This window comes from Lynx rufus, unplaced genomic scaffold (genome assembly GCF_022079265.1).
Source record: "Lynx rufus isolate CCGP_SWC_20201006 ecotype Redwood Valley unplaced genomic scaffold, mLynRuf1.p SCAF_6, whole genome shotgun sequence".
Taxonomy (NCBI): Eukaryota; Metazoa; Chordata; class Mammalia; order Carnivora; family Felidae; genus Lynx; species Lynx rufus.
Window position 1 is genome coordinate 16,804,834 of NW_025814878.1, and position 16,283 is coordinate 16,821,116.

A 16,283-nucleotide genomic window follows, 5' to 3' on the forward strand; every position below is an offset into this window, starting at 1 on the left:
TATGACGAATCCAAAATGAGTATGGGTGCATAAAATAATAAGCATGTTTTTATGTGTTTCAAGTCAGTTAAACATTTTCACTCCATGAGTGTGAAAGTAAGCGTTGGCCTGGAAAATACTGCTGGATTGTATTAGGACTGTTTTTTTTTTTTTTTTTCCTGTAAAGGCATATATTTTTAAAAATTGCAATTTTATGGAGATACAGAGAATTGAAACTTGCATTGCAGTAAAATCTGAGCAATTGTATGATTAAACAGTTTCCTTCTTCCCTAGAGACATGTGAATAATAAAAATAGCCCTAGGATCATTTAATGTAACCTTTGTTCATTCAGACTTTCACTCAGCACTTTTTACTTGTGGTTGAGTTTGCTTTGTTAATGGATTATTTATGTGATCCCAATTTTACTCTCATCTTTAGATTCTGAGGATTATAATAACAATAACGCTTATGGAAGTGTTTGTGAAATTTAAAGCAAACATCTCTCTCTCTTCTTAATTTTTTTGGAAAGCACAGTTTTAATATTTTTATATTTTTTTCTCCTTGTTTTGTTTGCTGTCATTTTTATGACCTCAAGTCCATACTGTGGGTAAGATATAATTCAACATCCTCAGACATTCTCTTTACGTTCAGCTTCACATGAGTGTACCTAGTGGGGGGGATACAGATATATTTCAAGCCCTCCACTGCTTACCAGTTGGCCAAGCTTAGTTTTCTTCCATATGTTTCTGTTTTAATATTTTGAGTTTTCAGTGGGCAAAAAGTGTTGGTAATTCTCAAGGTTCTACATTTTCCTTTCTAGGCTGGTCCAGTTTAGGAAATGGAATCCTCTTGTGTCATAAGGGGAGAGGCAAAGCCTTCAATTCCTCCTATGTTACTGAAATCTTGAGGTAAAATATTACATATTGGGGTCTTTTCATTTCATGGATGTTGTCTTGTCTTCCCTATAACATTTGAACTTTTGAGGTTAGAGCTGTGCCTCAGTTTATTTTGAATTCTTCTATCTGTGTCCCTAATAGGTGTTCAGTAAATACTTGCTTAAGTGAAATTAACTTTTAGTATTTGATGAGATGGCAATTACTAATGCCAAACAGTTTGGTATTTTCTTTTTTCTCCTCACACCACGAACTTTTTTTTCTTTTTAAATCTAAGTTAACATATAGTGTAATAATAATTTCAGGAATAGAATTTAGTGATTCATCACTTACACATAACACCTAGTGCTCATCCCAACAAGTGTCCTCCTTATTGCCCATCACCCATCTAGCCTTTCCCCCACCAAACATCCCACCAGCAACCCTCAGTTTGTTCTCTGTATTTAAGAGTCTCTTATAGGTTGTCTCCCTCTCTGTTTTTTATATTATTTTTTGTATATCTTACCTTATGTTCATCTGTTTTGTATCTTAAATTCCACATATGAGTGGAATCATATGATATTTGTCTTTCTCTGACTGACTTATTTAGCTTAGTACAATACACTCTAGTTCCATCCACATTGTTGCAAATGGCAAGATTTCATTCTTTTTGATTGCTGAGTAATACTCCATTGTGTATATGGAGTGTACATTTGGGCTCTTTCCGTACTTTGGCTATTGTCAATAGTGCTGCTATAAACATTGGGGTGCATGTGCCCCTCCAAATCAGCTCTCCTGTATCCTTTGGATAAATACCTAGCAATTGCTGGGTCCTAGGGTAGTTCTATTTGTAATTTATTGAGGAGTCTCCATCCTGTTTCCCAGAGTGGCTGCACCAGTTTCCATTCCCACCAGCCATGCAAGTGGGTTTCTCTTTCTCTGCATCCTCGCCAACATCTGTCGTTGCCGAGTTATTAATTTTAGCCATTCTGACAGGTGTGAGGTGGTATCTCATCATGGTTTTGTTTTGAATTTCCCTGATGACAAGTGATGTTGAGCATTTTATCATGTGTCTGTTAGCCATCTGGATGTCTTCTTTAGAAAAGTGTCTATTCATGTCTTTGGCCCATTTCTTCACCGGACTATTTGTTTTTTGGGTGTTGAGTTTGATAAGTTCTTTATAGATTTTGGATACTAACTGATGTATCATTTGCAAATATCTTCTCCCATTCTTTTGGTTGCCTTTTAGTTTTGCTGATTGTTTCCTCTGCTCTGCAGAAGTTTTTATCTTGTTGAGGTCCCAATAGTTCATTTTTGCTTTTGTTTCCCTTGCTTCCAGAGACATGTCAAGTAAGAAGTTGCTGTGGCTGAGCTCAAAGAGGTTTTTGCCTGCCTTTTCCACTAGGATTTTGATGGCTGCCTGTCTTACGTTGAGGTCTTTCACCCATTTTGAGTTTATTTTTGTGTCTGGTGTAAGAAAGTGGTCCAGGTTCATTCTTCTGCATGTCGCTGTTCAGTTTTCCTAGCATCACTTGCTGAAGAGACTGTCTTTACACCATTGCATATTCTTTCCGGCTTTGTCAAAGATTAGTTGGCCATACGTTTGTGGGTCCATTTCTGGATTCTCTATTCTGTTCCATTGATCTATGTGTCTGTTTTTGTGCCATTACCATACTGTCTTGATGATTACAGCTTGTAATACAGCTTGAAGTTTGTAATTGTGATGCCTCCAGCTTTGGTTTTCTTTTTTAGGATTGCTTTGGCTATTCAGGGTCTTTTCTGGTTCCATAAAATTTTTAGGATTGTTTGTTCTAGCTCTGTGAAGAATGCTGGTGTTATTTTGATAGTTATTGCATTGAATATGTAGAATGCTCTGGGAAGTACTGACATTTTAACAATATTTGTTCTTCCAATCCATGAGCATGGAATGTTTTTCGATTTTTTAATGTTTTCTTCAATTCTTTTCATAAGCTTTCTATAGGTTTCAGTGTATAGGTTTTTCACCTCTTTGGTTAAGTTTATTCCTAGGTATTTTATGGGTTTTGGTGCAATTGTAAATGGGATTGATTCCTTGATTTCTCTTTTTGCTGCTTCATTATTGGTGCATAGAAATGCAACCTATTTCTGCACCTTGATTTTATATCCTACGACTTAGCTGAATTCATGTATCAGTTCTAGCAGTTTTTTGGTGGAGTCTTTTGGGTTTTCCACATAGAGTATCATGTCATCTGCGAAGAGTGAAAGTTTGGCTTCCTCCTTGCTGATTTGGATGCCTTTATTTCTTTGTGTTGTCTGATTGCCGATGTGAAGACTTCCAACCCGTGATGTTGAATAACAGTGATGAAAGTGGACATCCTTGTCGTGTTTCTGACCTTAGGGGTAAAAGCTCTCAGTTTTTCCCCATGGAGGATGATATTAGCAGTGGGTCTTTTGTATATGGCCTTTATGATCTTGAGGTATGATCGTTGTATCCCTGCTTTTTTGAGAGTTTTTATCAAGAAAGGATGCTGTGTTTTGTCAAATACTTTTTCAGCAGCTATTGAGAGGATCACATGGTTCTTATCCTTTCTTTTATTAACAAGCAGTTTGGTATTAAAATTAGTGTCCTTGGGTCATCTTGACAATCTGTATTTACCCAAAGCAATCCCTGAGCCTCAGTGCATTACTCCATTTGGTAAAGTAATTAATTCATTCAGTTATTCTCAAGCAACTCATTTTTAGTTTTCTTTCTTTTTTTAAGTTTGTTTATTTATTTTGAGAGAGAGAGAGAGAGCATGAGCAGTGGAGGGGCAGAGAGAGAGGGAGAGAGAGAATCCCAAGCAGACTCCACCCTGTCAGTCCACAGCCCGACTTGGGGCTCCATGTCTTGAACTGTGAGATTATGACCTGAGCCAAGACCAAGAGTTGGGAAAAACAAATGAAAAAGAGAAAAAAGAGACAAACAGAAAAGTATCGTCCTAAATAGAGAACAAAATCGTGGTTACCAGAGGGGAGGTGGCTAGGGGATTGGGTGAAATAGATAAAGGGAATTAAAAGGATTCTTATCATGATGAGGACTGAAAAATGTGTAGAATTATTGAATCATTATATTGTACACCTGAAACTAATATAACATTGTGTGTTAATTATACTTGAATAAAAAAATAATTGAAAAAAAAAAAAAAAGACCAAGAGTTGGGAGTTTAACTGACTGAGCCAGTCAGGTGCCCTTACTTTTAGTTTTCCTATTCCAGTAGAACTCTGTATCTGCCTTATTTTCTTCATGCTCATATTTCTTCCTAACTTCTGTATCTTTGTATACTTCTGTATCTTCCTGTACTTCTCTATTCCAAAGTTCTCTAAGTTCCCAAACAGCTGAACTTTGACCTTCAGAGGGATTTGCCATCATTTCTCCAAAACAGTTGCTGGGTATTGTGTGCTCATTTGTCTGGAGTTTTTGACCACAATGAAGCCATGCATATTTGTTCTGGTTGCTTGGCTGCCCAGACCTACATGATTATTCTATTTCTTCCCATCTGAGTATACTTCCAGGTGTGGGGGGATTACATAAGTCTTCATGTGTATTCAGAGTAATCACTCCTGAACTTAGTCTAACCAAAAAGGGGAAATTATCGGACGTTCATGGGGTACCTCATGGAGGGGAAGAGGAACTGTGTAGGCCAGGAGTCTGATTGGCTGGAGGGCTGTCAGGCCCAGAACCAGGGGTTCAGTAACCATCACATTCCTCCTGTCTTCCCCTTCCCACTTCTCTTTTCTCTTCTCTTTCTCTGGATTGGTTTAATTTTCTCCTACTTCTTACAGGCTTTCTACATGTAGTAAAAACATGTAAAAATATGGCTGGTTCATATTCACATCCTTCCAGTTCTAGAAATTAAAAAAGCAAGATGCTATTAAACAAACAAACAAATAAAAATTTAAGGTTTTTGCAGTAGGGGAGGTCAGTGAGGGAGCAGGAGTTGGTGGTGTAGAGAGAGATCTGATTAGAGAGAATAAATATAAAATAAAACTAGAGGCCAAAATGAGCTCTTTGGGTATCCATCCCAGTGTTCAGTGCTTGTGGGTGAACATGGAGTCTGGTTTGCTGTCGCAGTGGGAGAGCAGTTGCTGCAGAATTCCAGGTTGCCTCTCCTTCCCCCTGTGAGCATGGTCTCCATCACTTGATTCAAAAGGAAATTTAGGTTAAATGAACTCATCTTCTACATATATCCAAGTCTCTCTGTGTAGAAGTTTCTTCTGTCACCCTGTGCTTCTCTTTTGCTAAAAATTTTCACCTTTAAAAGGTACATATTTTCATTCCACTTATTAAAAAAATCTACTTACTTCTTAACTCTCTTCAGTCTGGTTTCTACCTTCATCACACCCTGAAATCATCTTGCCAACTTCACAATGATCTCTTAATGACTAATTTGTATGTTTCCTTCTCTAACTGGTTTTCCTTATCCTTTCTAAGATTCAACACTGCTATTTACACATTTTCAAAACTCGTTCCTCCTTTGTCTTCCAGGATGCCACTTTCCTGTGGTTCTCTCTCTGTGTGCCTTCGCTGACTCCTTTTTTTTCTGTGTTTCCTATAAATGTTGGCATTGCTAAGAATCTTCTTAATTGTTTTCTTTTGGTATTCTCTAGATTCCATTTGAATGAACTCGCCTTTACTCTTCTCTTACAATGATTTCCAAATATTTACTGTGAGGACATTTCTTGATCCTGATCTTCGGATCTGTTTTTCTAACAACCATTGGACAGCTCCATTTTTACAGTCTCTAAACCCCTAAAACTCAGCATGACACACATCAAGTTCTTTCTCTTTGTCTTTACCTTTCCTTCTTTACTCTCTATCTGGTTCAATAATAACATCCTCCAACAATCAGCTGGGGCAGAGATGATGTTGTCTCTCAGTATCTGTTCTTCTGTCCTTCTATAGTAATGCAATTTAATGGTTGTAGCTGGATTAATGACCACTCAGAATAAAGGTTACTTCTCCAATCTCCCTGTGGCTATATTTTAGCCAAAGGAATGCAAATAGATGAGTCATATGGTGGCTTTTGAAAACCTTTAAAATATTGCTAGCATCTTTCTTTTGCCCTTATTTTCTTTGTGCCTTCCTCCATCCTGATGCCTGGAATGTGAATGTGATGACAGGCACTTGAGTGGCCATCTTGGACCACATGACTGAGAGCCACACATTGGGAACACTGAATGTGATGACAGGAGCTTGAGTGGCCATCTTGGACCACATGACTGAGAGCCACACGTTGGGAACACTGAATTATATGCGGGAAGGAGCCTGGCTCTCTGAGGGCTTCGTGGAGCAGAGCCGTTCATCCTACATTGGCAACTTCTGGATTTACACACAAGAAATTAAGCATCAATCTTCTCTAGCCTTTGCTATGTTTTGTCCTTGTTACTCATAGCCAAACCTAATTCTCACTGATGAATCAGCCAAACCCAAATCCTAGAGTAATGCTAGACTATTCCCTCTCTTCCAAGACCCATATCCAATCAGTCATCAAGTTCTATTGAATCTACTACTTTGGTATCTTTCTCTCTTCTCTTAAGCCTTATGTTTCCAATCATGGCCTGCAGTTTCATCCTTATCCAATATATGCTCCACACTGCCCCTGAAATGACCTTCGCAAAAGAGACTAAATCCCTGATTAGCCTCCTGCAATGATTCCCACTGTCTACAGTTCTTAGTATGGAAAACACTTCATGATCATCACAGTTCATCTTCTGCCACTCTACCAAACTGGTGACTCTCCAAACTATGGTTCTGGACCATGCCACCCTATTACATATCGCTGTGCCTTTGCATGTGCTGATCCTACGATCTGGCATGCCCAGTCTTTTTTTCTTCCTCAGCATTCATCTATATCCTTTATGGAGCATTTTCCTAATTCCCAAAGAGAGGAAGGGGACTGATAACTTCTCCCTTTGTGATAGGATGAACATTACATGTACATATGTGTTGCAGTTTTTACTCTGTCCCATAATTACCCGTTTATATGACTCTCTCTTTTAGACTATGTGCTCTTTGATGATAGAAACTGTATTTCTCTTTATTTTTAAAAAATTTTTTTAATGTTTATTTATCTTTGACAGACAGAGAGAGACACAGAGTGAGCGGGAGAAGGGCAGAGAGAGGGGGAGACACAGAATCCAAAGCAGGTTCCAGGCTCTGAGCTGTCAGCACAGAGCCCGACACGAGGCTTGAACCCATGATCTGCGAGATCATGACCTGAGCTGAAGTCAGATGCTTAACCTGACTGAGCTCTGCTTCCACCTTTGCACTCTATCTGTGTTAGTTCCTATTGCTGCTATAACAAATTAGCACAGGCTTAGTGGCTTCAAACAAAGCAAGTTTATTATCTTAGATTTCTGGAGATAAGAAGTCTTAAAATGTATTAGCTGCATTCTCTGGGGAGAATCTATTTCCTTGTCTTTTCCAGCTTCTAGAGGTTGCCCACATTTCTTGACTCCTGGCCCCCTTCCATCTTCAAAGACAGCAGTGATGGTCAAATCTTTCACACTGCGTTACTCTGACTCTGACTCTCCTGCCCCACTTTTTCACTTATAAGGACCTTTGTGGTTATATTGGGCCCACCCAGAGAATTCAGGATAATATCCTTCTCTTTCTCCATCTGATTAGTGATCAATCTTAATTCTATTTGCAACCTTAATTCCCCTTTGCCACATGACAAGCATATTCAGAGGATACAGGGATTAGGACATGGATGCTTTTCTACCTACCACACCATGTCAAGTCTATCCTTACAACATTAGCCATCAAAATGGTCAATTAGAAACATTTATCAGATAACATCACAGCTCTGCTTGAAACCTGTCAACTTCTGCTCTCAGTTAAAGTCCTTATAATAGTATTTCTTATGCTTTACATTGTCTGACCCTCTTCATGCTCCCTGACCTCTGGCTTGCTCTACCCCAGCCAGCCGCAGACATACCAAGGACGATCTTGTCTCAGAGCCTTTTCCTCAGATCACTATATGGCTCACTCCCTGATTAGCTGCAGGAATCTGATCAATTCTCAATTTGTCAGTGACTTTCTTGACAAAATTATATAAAGTAGCAACTCGCATTGCTCTGTCAATTCTTATTGCCTTATTCTGTTTTATTTTCTCCATGGTTCTTATCTTTATATTGCCTACTGTATACTTACTGCTGTCATTTCTAATTTTCTGTCTTACCTCTGTGAGCTAGGATAACAGTTGGATTTTTTTGTTGTTGTTCACTGTTGTAGATCTAGTCCTTACAAAAGTGTCTGACACATAGGAAGATTCCAATGAATATTTACTGAATGAAATAACTGGATGCATGCATACACATATGAAGCACTATTGCTCTATCTGAAGCTGGAAGGGGTTTATGAGATGAAGGAAAATGGAAGGCAAGTGTTAAGTTGAGTGACTGGATTTATCACCATTTATTTATTTATTATTAAAAAAAATTTTTAATGTTTATTTTTGAGACAGAAAGAGACAGAGACAGAGCATGGGTTGGGGGGGGGGAGGGGCAGAGAGAGAGGGAGACACAGAATCTGACGCAGGCTCCAGGCTCCGAGCTGTCAGCACAGAGCTCCATGCCTGGCTCGAACTCATGGACCATGAGATCATGACCGAGGTCAGATGCTTGATTGACTAAAATTAATTTTTAAAAGTGTTTATTTAGAGAGAGAGAAAGAGAAGGGGAGGGGCAGAGAGAGAGAGAGAGAGAGAGAGAGAGAGAAAACCCAAGCAGTCTCTGCATTGTCAGCGCAGAGCCTGACACAGACTTGATCCCATGTACTGTGAGATCATAACCTGGACTGAAATCAAGAGCCAGACACTTAACTGACTGAGCCACCCAGGCGCCCCAATTACAAATTTATTTTTTAATAAAAAGCATGGTCTCATCTTTACCATTCAATGAAGAAGCCCATATCAGCCTCCAACGAGAATTCATAAGTCACTGTGACTCGTTTTTAAAGAGTTATAATAATTTGCTTTAAATATACTTCAGGACACATAGACCAATGGAATAGAATAGAAACCCCAGAACTAGACCCACAAAAGTATGGCCAACTAATCTTTGACAAAGCAGGAAAGAGCATCCAATGGAAAAAAGACAGTCTCTTTAACAAATGGTGCTGGGAGAACTGAACAGCAACATGAAGAAGGATGAAACTAGACCACTTTCTTACACCATTCACAAAAATAAACTCAAAATGGATAAAGGACCTGAATGTGAGACAGGAAACCATCAAAACCCTAAAGGAGAAAGCAGGAAAAAACCTCTCTGACCTCAGCCGCAGCAATTTCTTACTTGACACATCTCCAAAGGCAAGGGAATTAAAAGCAAAAATGAACTATTGGGACTTCATGAAGATAAAAAGCTTCTGCACAGCAAAGGAAACAATCAACAAAACTAAAAGGCAACCCACAGAATGGGGAAAGATATTTGCAAATGATATATCAGAAAAAGGTTTAGTATCCAAAATCTATAAAGAACTCACCAAACTGCACACCCGAAAAACAAATAATCCAGTGAAGAAATGGGCAGAAGACATGAATAGACACTTCTCTAAAGAAGACATCTGGATGGCCAACAGGCACATGGAAAGATGCTCAACGTCGCTCCTCATCAGGGAAATACAAATCAAAACCACACTCAGATGTCACCTCATGCCAGTCAGAGTGGCTAAAATGAACAAATCAGGAGACTATAGATGCTGGAGAGGATGTGGAGAAACAGGAACCCTCTTGCACTGCTGGTGGGAATGCAAACTGCTGCAACCACTCTGGAAAACAGTGTGGAGGTTCCTCAAAAAATTAAAAATAGATCTACCCTATGACCCAGCAATAGCACTGCTAGGAATTTACCCAAGGGATACAGGAGTACTGATGCATAGAGGCACTTGTACCCCAATGTTTACAGCAGCACTCTCAACAATAGCCAAATTATGGAAAGAGCCTAAATGTCCATCAAGTGACGAGTAGATAAAGAAATTGTGGTTTATATACACAATGGAATACTACGTGGCAATGAGAAAGAATGAAATACGGCCTTTTGTAGCAACGTGGATGGAACTGGAGAGTGTGATGCTAAGTGAAATAAGTCATACAGAGAAAGACAGATACCATATGTTTTCACTCTTATGTGGATCCTGAGAAACTTAACAGAAGTTCATGGGGGAGGGGAAGAAAAAAAAAAGAGGTTAGAGTGGGAGAGAGCCAAAGCATAAGAGACTCTTAAAAACTGAGAACAAACTGAGGATTGATGGGGGGTGGGAGGGAGGGGAGGGTGGGTGATGGGTATTGAGGAGGACACCTTTTGGGATGAGCACTGGGTGTTGTATGGAAACCAACTTGACAATAAATTTCATATTAAAAAAATGAAATAAATTAAAAAAATATACTTCAGGAGCAGGAGAGATTGCCAGTAGCACAGCAGTCCCAGGGCAGATGCCGTGAGAGGCAGCACCTGGGGAGCTTATTCTAGCATGCTCTGGGAGCCTCCAAGCCAAGACCAAAAGAGGAACACATCTTAAGATTAACATGTTTTGATTAATTAATTAAATTTAAATATTTCTCATTTGAAAACATGAAAATGCTTCCTGTTCACTTTCTTTCCAATTGTTTTCTTTCTGTTTCCTGGAAATGTTGGAAATAACACCCCTTATCAGCACATATATGTTCCTGACAGAAATCCTATGTTCTGCAAATGTTTAAGTGGTAAAACTTATAAGATGAAACACACACACACACACACACACACACACACACACACACGAAAACAGTATATCCAGAAAATCTTAAATCTCAGAGTGAGTTTTCTGGGTACAATAGAATTCTCTAACTGTAGGCATAAGAAACCCAAAAGAAACTCATAAACGCAGAGAACAAACTGAGGGTTGATGGTGCGTGGGTGGGAGAGGGGAAACTGAGTGACTGGCATTGAAGAGGGCATTTGTTGGGATGAGCACTGGATGTTCTATGTAAGCGATGAATCACAGGAATCTACCCCCGAAACCAAGAGTACACTGTATACACTGTATGTTAGCTAACTGGACAATAAATTATATTTAAAAAAAAAAGAGAGGAAAGTAGCCCAAATTTCATGCAAAAAATATTCTGGTAATGATTGATGGCTCCTCCCTGAGGCAACTGAAGAACCCTGGTGCAGAAACTACCTTGTGCTTTTCTGTGCCCCAAATCATATGTCTGAACCTATTTCTTACCTCCATCCCATTCCAGAACGTTTGCCTTAGCTGTAAGATACTTTATATAGTTTTGAAATTCGAAAAAAAACCCTGAAAGAAACAAAGCCAAAAAAAAGGCATCAGGTCCTTTTTTGGTCTGTGTTTATACTAACCAAACAAAGAAACAGCTAACAAAATTTCCTGTCCTTTAATGTTTATCCAGCATTGGTGTTTCAGGTGTATTAATTTTATATATAACTTTCAGAGTGATGGATATGCTCACTCTCTTAACTGTCATAGTTTATGGTATATGCATATATCAAAACATCAAAATGTGCAATTTAAACATGTGTAATTTATTTTTTTGCCAATTATACCTCAATAAAGGTATTTTTAGAAACTTAAAAATGTACACACACACACACACACACACACACAGTTCTACCTTCTAAAGCTCCAATGCCCAATAAACTCCTGCAGCTATCTACATTAATTGAAATTAAAGAAAATTAGAAATTCAGTTCCTTAGTTGCCCTAGACACAGTTCAAGTGTTCAATAGTCACATGTGGCTGGTGGCCCCCATGCTGGACAGTGCAGACATAGAACATTGCCATCATTGCAGAAAGTTCTATTGGATAGCATTGTTGTAAATAATTCCTCATTTGCTTATTCTTATTTCCATGCCTTACCTTACTGAATGCCTCTTATCAAAGCAGAGGTCTCCTGCTTTCTGCCTCTGCATAGAAACTAGAGCAATTTTTCTAAAATGCAAATTTGCTTATCACTTTCCTGCTCAAAAGCCACCTCCATCCCCCACCAGATGAAATCCAAACTCTTACAAGTAGAAACCATGGAAAGACCTCCCTGTCCTCCTTTCCTGCCTTCTCCCTCTCCTTTGTTCTCTGTGCACTTGTTCTCTAGAAACATTGGTTCACCTTGATGAAGTCCCTATAGTTCATGTTTGCTTTCGTTTCCCTTGCCTTTGGTGACGTGTCTAGTAAGAAGTTGCTCCAGCTGAGGTCAAAGAGGTTGCTGCCTGTGTTCTTCTCTAGGATTTTGATGCTTTCCTGTCTCATATTTAGGTTTTTCATCCATTTTGAATTTATTTTTGTGTATGGTGTAAGAAACTCGTCCAGTTTCATTCTTCTGCTTGTCACCATCCAGTTTTCTCAACACGATTTGTTGAAGAGATTGTATTTTTTCCACTGGATATTGTTTCCTGCTTTGTCAAAGATTACTTGACTACATAGTTGTGAGTCCATTTCTGAGTTTTCTATTCTGTTCCATTGATCTATGTGTCTGTTTTTGTGCCAGTACCATAGTGTCTTGATGATTACAGCTTTGTAATATAGCTTGAAATCCATAATTGTGATGCCTCCAATTTTTTTTTTCTTTTTCAGGATTGTTTTGGCTATTTGGGGTATTTTATGGTTCCATACAAATTTTAAGATTGTTTGTTCTAGTTCTGTGAAGAATGCTGGGGTTATTTTATTAGGGATTGTATTAAATGTATACATTGCTTTGGGTAGTATAGACATCTAAACGATGTTTATTCTTCCAGTTCATGAACATGGAATGCTTTTCCATTTCTTTGTGTCCTCTTCAATATCTTCCAGAAGTCTTCTGTAGTTTTCAGAGTACAGATCTCTTTTCTTAGAGATCTTAGGTTTTCTTAGGTTTCTTTATCTCTTTTCTTAGGTTATTCCTAGATATTTTATTGTTTTTGGTGCAATGGGATTGATTCCTTGATTTCTTTTTCTGCTGCTTTGTTATTGGTGTATAGAAACACAACAAATTTCTGCACATTGGTTTTATATCCTGCCACTTTGATGAATTCATGTATTAGATAAAAGGCTTCTGCACACCAAAGGAAATGATCAACAAAACTAAAATGCAGCCTACAGAATGGGAGAAGATAAAGGGTTAATGTCCAAAATCTATAAAGAACTTATCAAACTCAACACCCAAAAAACAAACAACCCAGTTAAGAAATGGGCAGGAGACACGAATAGACAGTTTTCCAAAGAAGACATCCAGATGGCTAACAGATGTATGAAAAGATGCTCAACATGACTCATCATCAGGGAAATACAAATCAAAACCATGATGAGATATCAGCTCAAACCTGTCAGAATGGCTAAAATTAACAACACAAGAAACAATAGGTGTTGGCAAGAATGTGGAGAAAGGTGAACTCTCTTGCACTGCTGGTAAGAATGCAAACTGGTGCAGCCACTCTGGAGAACAGTATGGAGGTTCCTCAAAAAACTAAAAATAGAACTACCCTATGATCCAGCAATTATACCATTAGGTATTTACCCAAAGGATACAAAAACACTGATTCGAAGGAGTACATGGACCCCAATGTTTATAGCAGCATTATCAACAATAGCCAAACTCTGGAGAAAGCCCAAATGTCCACTGACTGATAAATGGATAAATAAGAAGTGGTATATATATATGTAATGGAATATTACTCGGCCATCAAAAAGAATGAAATCTTGCCATTTTCAATGATGTAGATGGAGCTAGAATGTATTATGCCAAGTGAAATAGCCAATCAGAGAAAGACAAATACCATATGATTTAACTCATATGTAGAATTTAGGAAACAAAACAGATGAACATATGGGAAGGAGGGAAAAATACAAGAGAGGGGAACAAAGCACAAGAGACTCTTTAAAAAAATTTTTAATGTTTGTTTATTTTGAGAGAGAGAGAGAGAAAGCAGGGAAGGGGCAGAGAGAGAGGGAGAGAGAAAATCCTAAGCAGTCTCTGTGTTGTCAGCACAGAGCTCGAAGGGGGGCTAGAACTCACGAACCGTGAGATCATGACCTGAGCTGAAATCAAGAGTCAGAAGCTTAACTGACTGAGCAATCCAGGCACCTTGAAAGACTCAACATAGAGAACAAACTGAGGGTTGATGGAGGGAGGTGCGTGGGAGATGCGCTAGATGGGTGATGGGTATTTAGGAGGGCACTTGTTGTGATGAGCACTAGGTGTTGTATATAAGTGATGAATCACTGAATTCTACTCCTGAAACCAATATTTCACTGTATATTAACAAACTAAAATTTAAATAAAAAATGTTCATAAAATAAAATGAAACAAAAACATACAACCCCCCCAAAATATTGGTTCATTCACCTCTTTTGTCCAGAAGGCTCTCTGCTTACATCTCTACCAGGTATATCTCTACCTGCTTAGATTTTTAGATTGAAAATCTGATCTTATCTGTGAATTCTTCCTACTCAGTTGGACACTAGTAGGACACTAGTGGACACTAGTGGACTAGTAGGACACTAGATAGTGGATACTATCTTTTGGCCCATAGCCTATTTATTTTAGAGATTTATTGAGATTTTCTTTGTGGGTTAATATATAGCCATTTCTATCAGTATTCTATGTGGACCTAAAAAAGAAGGTATAATATCTGATTATAGAGTAGGAAGTATGTATCTTTTATATCATCCTCATTGATGACATTTTGGAATACAGACTGTATTTTCTCTCTTCAGACCTAGTTTAAAATATAATATAACCATATTTTTAATGAAAGTTTTTTTAAGGCTTTAAACCTAAATTTCTTTGATTGTCATAAGTTGTATATTTGAATCCCCTCAATTAGAGACAAAAAATTGAATATAGTTTTAGTCTCTCCTGTTCTTGACCAAGCACTTCACCATTTCTTAAACTCAGGTTTCAAGTCAGGTGATTATATAGGTATATGTGTGTGTGGAATATGTCTGTCTATCTATCTACCCATCTAATCTATTGTGGGTGGGGCCCTCATGAATGGGATAGTGCCCTGACAGGAAGAGACATGACAGCTTCCTCTCTCTGCCCCCTACTATATGATGATGCAATGAGAAGGTGGCCTGTGAGCCAAGAAGAGGGCTCTGACCAGACACTGATCTGTCGGCACTTTAATCTTAGACTTCCCAGCTTCCAGAATATGATAAATAAATGTTTGTGAGTTAAGCCACCCAGTCTATGGTATTGGTTATAGCAGCCTGAGCTGACTAAAACAGTGTATTTATGTATAACACACACACATACACACACACACACACACACACACACACACACACACACACACAATAAACCTGGAATGCTGACACCTCTTTCCACCATTCCCCTTCCCTATTTGACTCCCAGAGCACTGGCAATTAGACCATGGACTCTCTAGATATTCAGGCATGAATTTGAAAGTGCCTTCTCAGGGTATTTGATAAATAAATAAATACCCACAGATAGTGAAATTGGACAGCATCTAACTGTCCAGATAAACAATGTGAAATGTTTGATGGACAATCCCTCCCACTTGCTTAAAGATCCCAATTGAGTTTTTAGTCTCCCTCTTTGAAACATGAATGGAGAACCAAGAACTCTCTCACTTCTGAGAATAGTCTCTAAAATAGAGTCACCCAGATAAGCAAGCAGCAAAACCAACTGTGGTAAGCAAAAATTATACAGAAAAGAAGGATATATTAAAAATGTTATCAATGGCATCAAGAAAGAAGTGAAGAGATTGCATCCAGAAAATAAGAACAGGATGTTATAAAATGGGAATATTCAGGAAACATAAAAAGAGGTTTTGGAAATTAAAAACGCATTAGCAGTTGAAAAACTCAAATGAAGGATTAGAAAAGAAAATAAGTAAATTTCTAAAAAAGCAGAGGCAAAAGCAAGACATAAAGGATTAGAGGGAAGACTGAAGAATTAAGAAGACTGGTTCAGGTTACCTAGTATCTGAATAACAGGATCTTCAGACAAAAAGAACAGAGAAAAGTGAAGGAAAGAAATTAACAATAAATAATTCAAGATATTTCCTAGGCCTGGAAGACACAGGTCTCTTAATTAAAAGGAGTTTGAAAAGAATCTCTGCCCAACAATATAAATGAAAATGATACATTCCAATGCATATAATCATGGAATTTAGTAATGTTGGGGATAAAAAGAAGATTCTACAAACAGAGAATCTCTGATATGTATCAGACACATTCAAAATATCAGGAGTCAGAATGATTTTTGACTTCTCAAAGCAACACTGAGGCTAAATGATATAAAGCCAGAAGATAACAGGATTCTGAAGGAAAATACTTTCTGACCCAGAATTCTATGCTGGCTCAAACTATTCACTGACCTGTGAAGATAAAATAAATTTTCTGCTTTCAGACAAACAAGATCTCAGAAAATTTCCATTTATCATTCCTTAGGATGCTACTAGGAAATATA

General features: G+C 38.2%; 1 long non-coding RNA gene across 1 annotated transcript in view; it reads left to right on the plus strand.

The window, feature by feature from the left end:
- The first annotated feature begins 823 nt into the window (after positions 1-823).
- LOC124529062 (uncharacterized) overlaps positions 824-16,283 on the plus strand; it is an 84,611-nt gene continuing 69,151 nt past the window's right edge. Inside the window, exon 1 of the long non-coding RNA XR_006966287.1 lies at positions 824-888. This is a non-coding gene — a long non-coding RNA (uncharacterized LOC124529062). The remainder of the gene's footprint in view (positions 889-16,283) is intronic.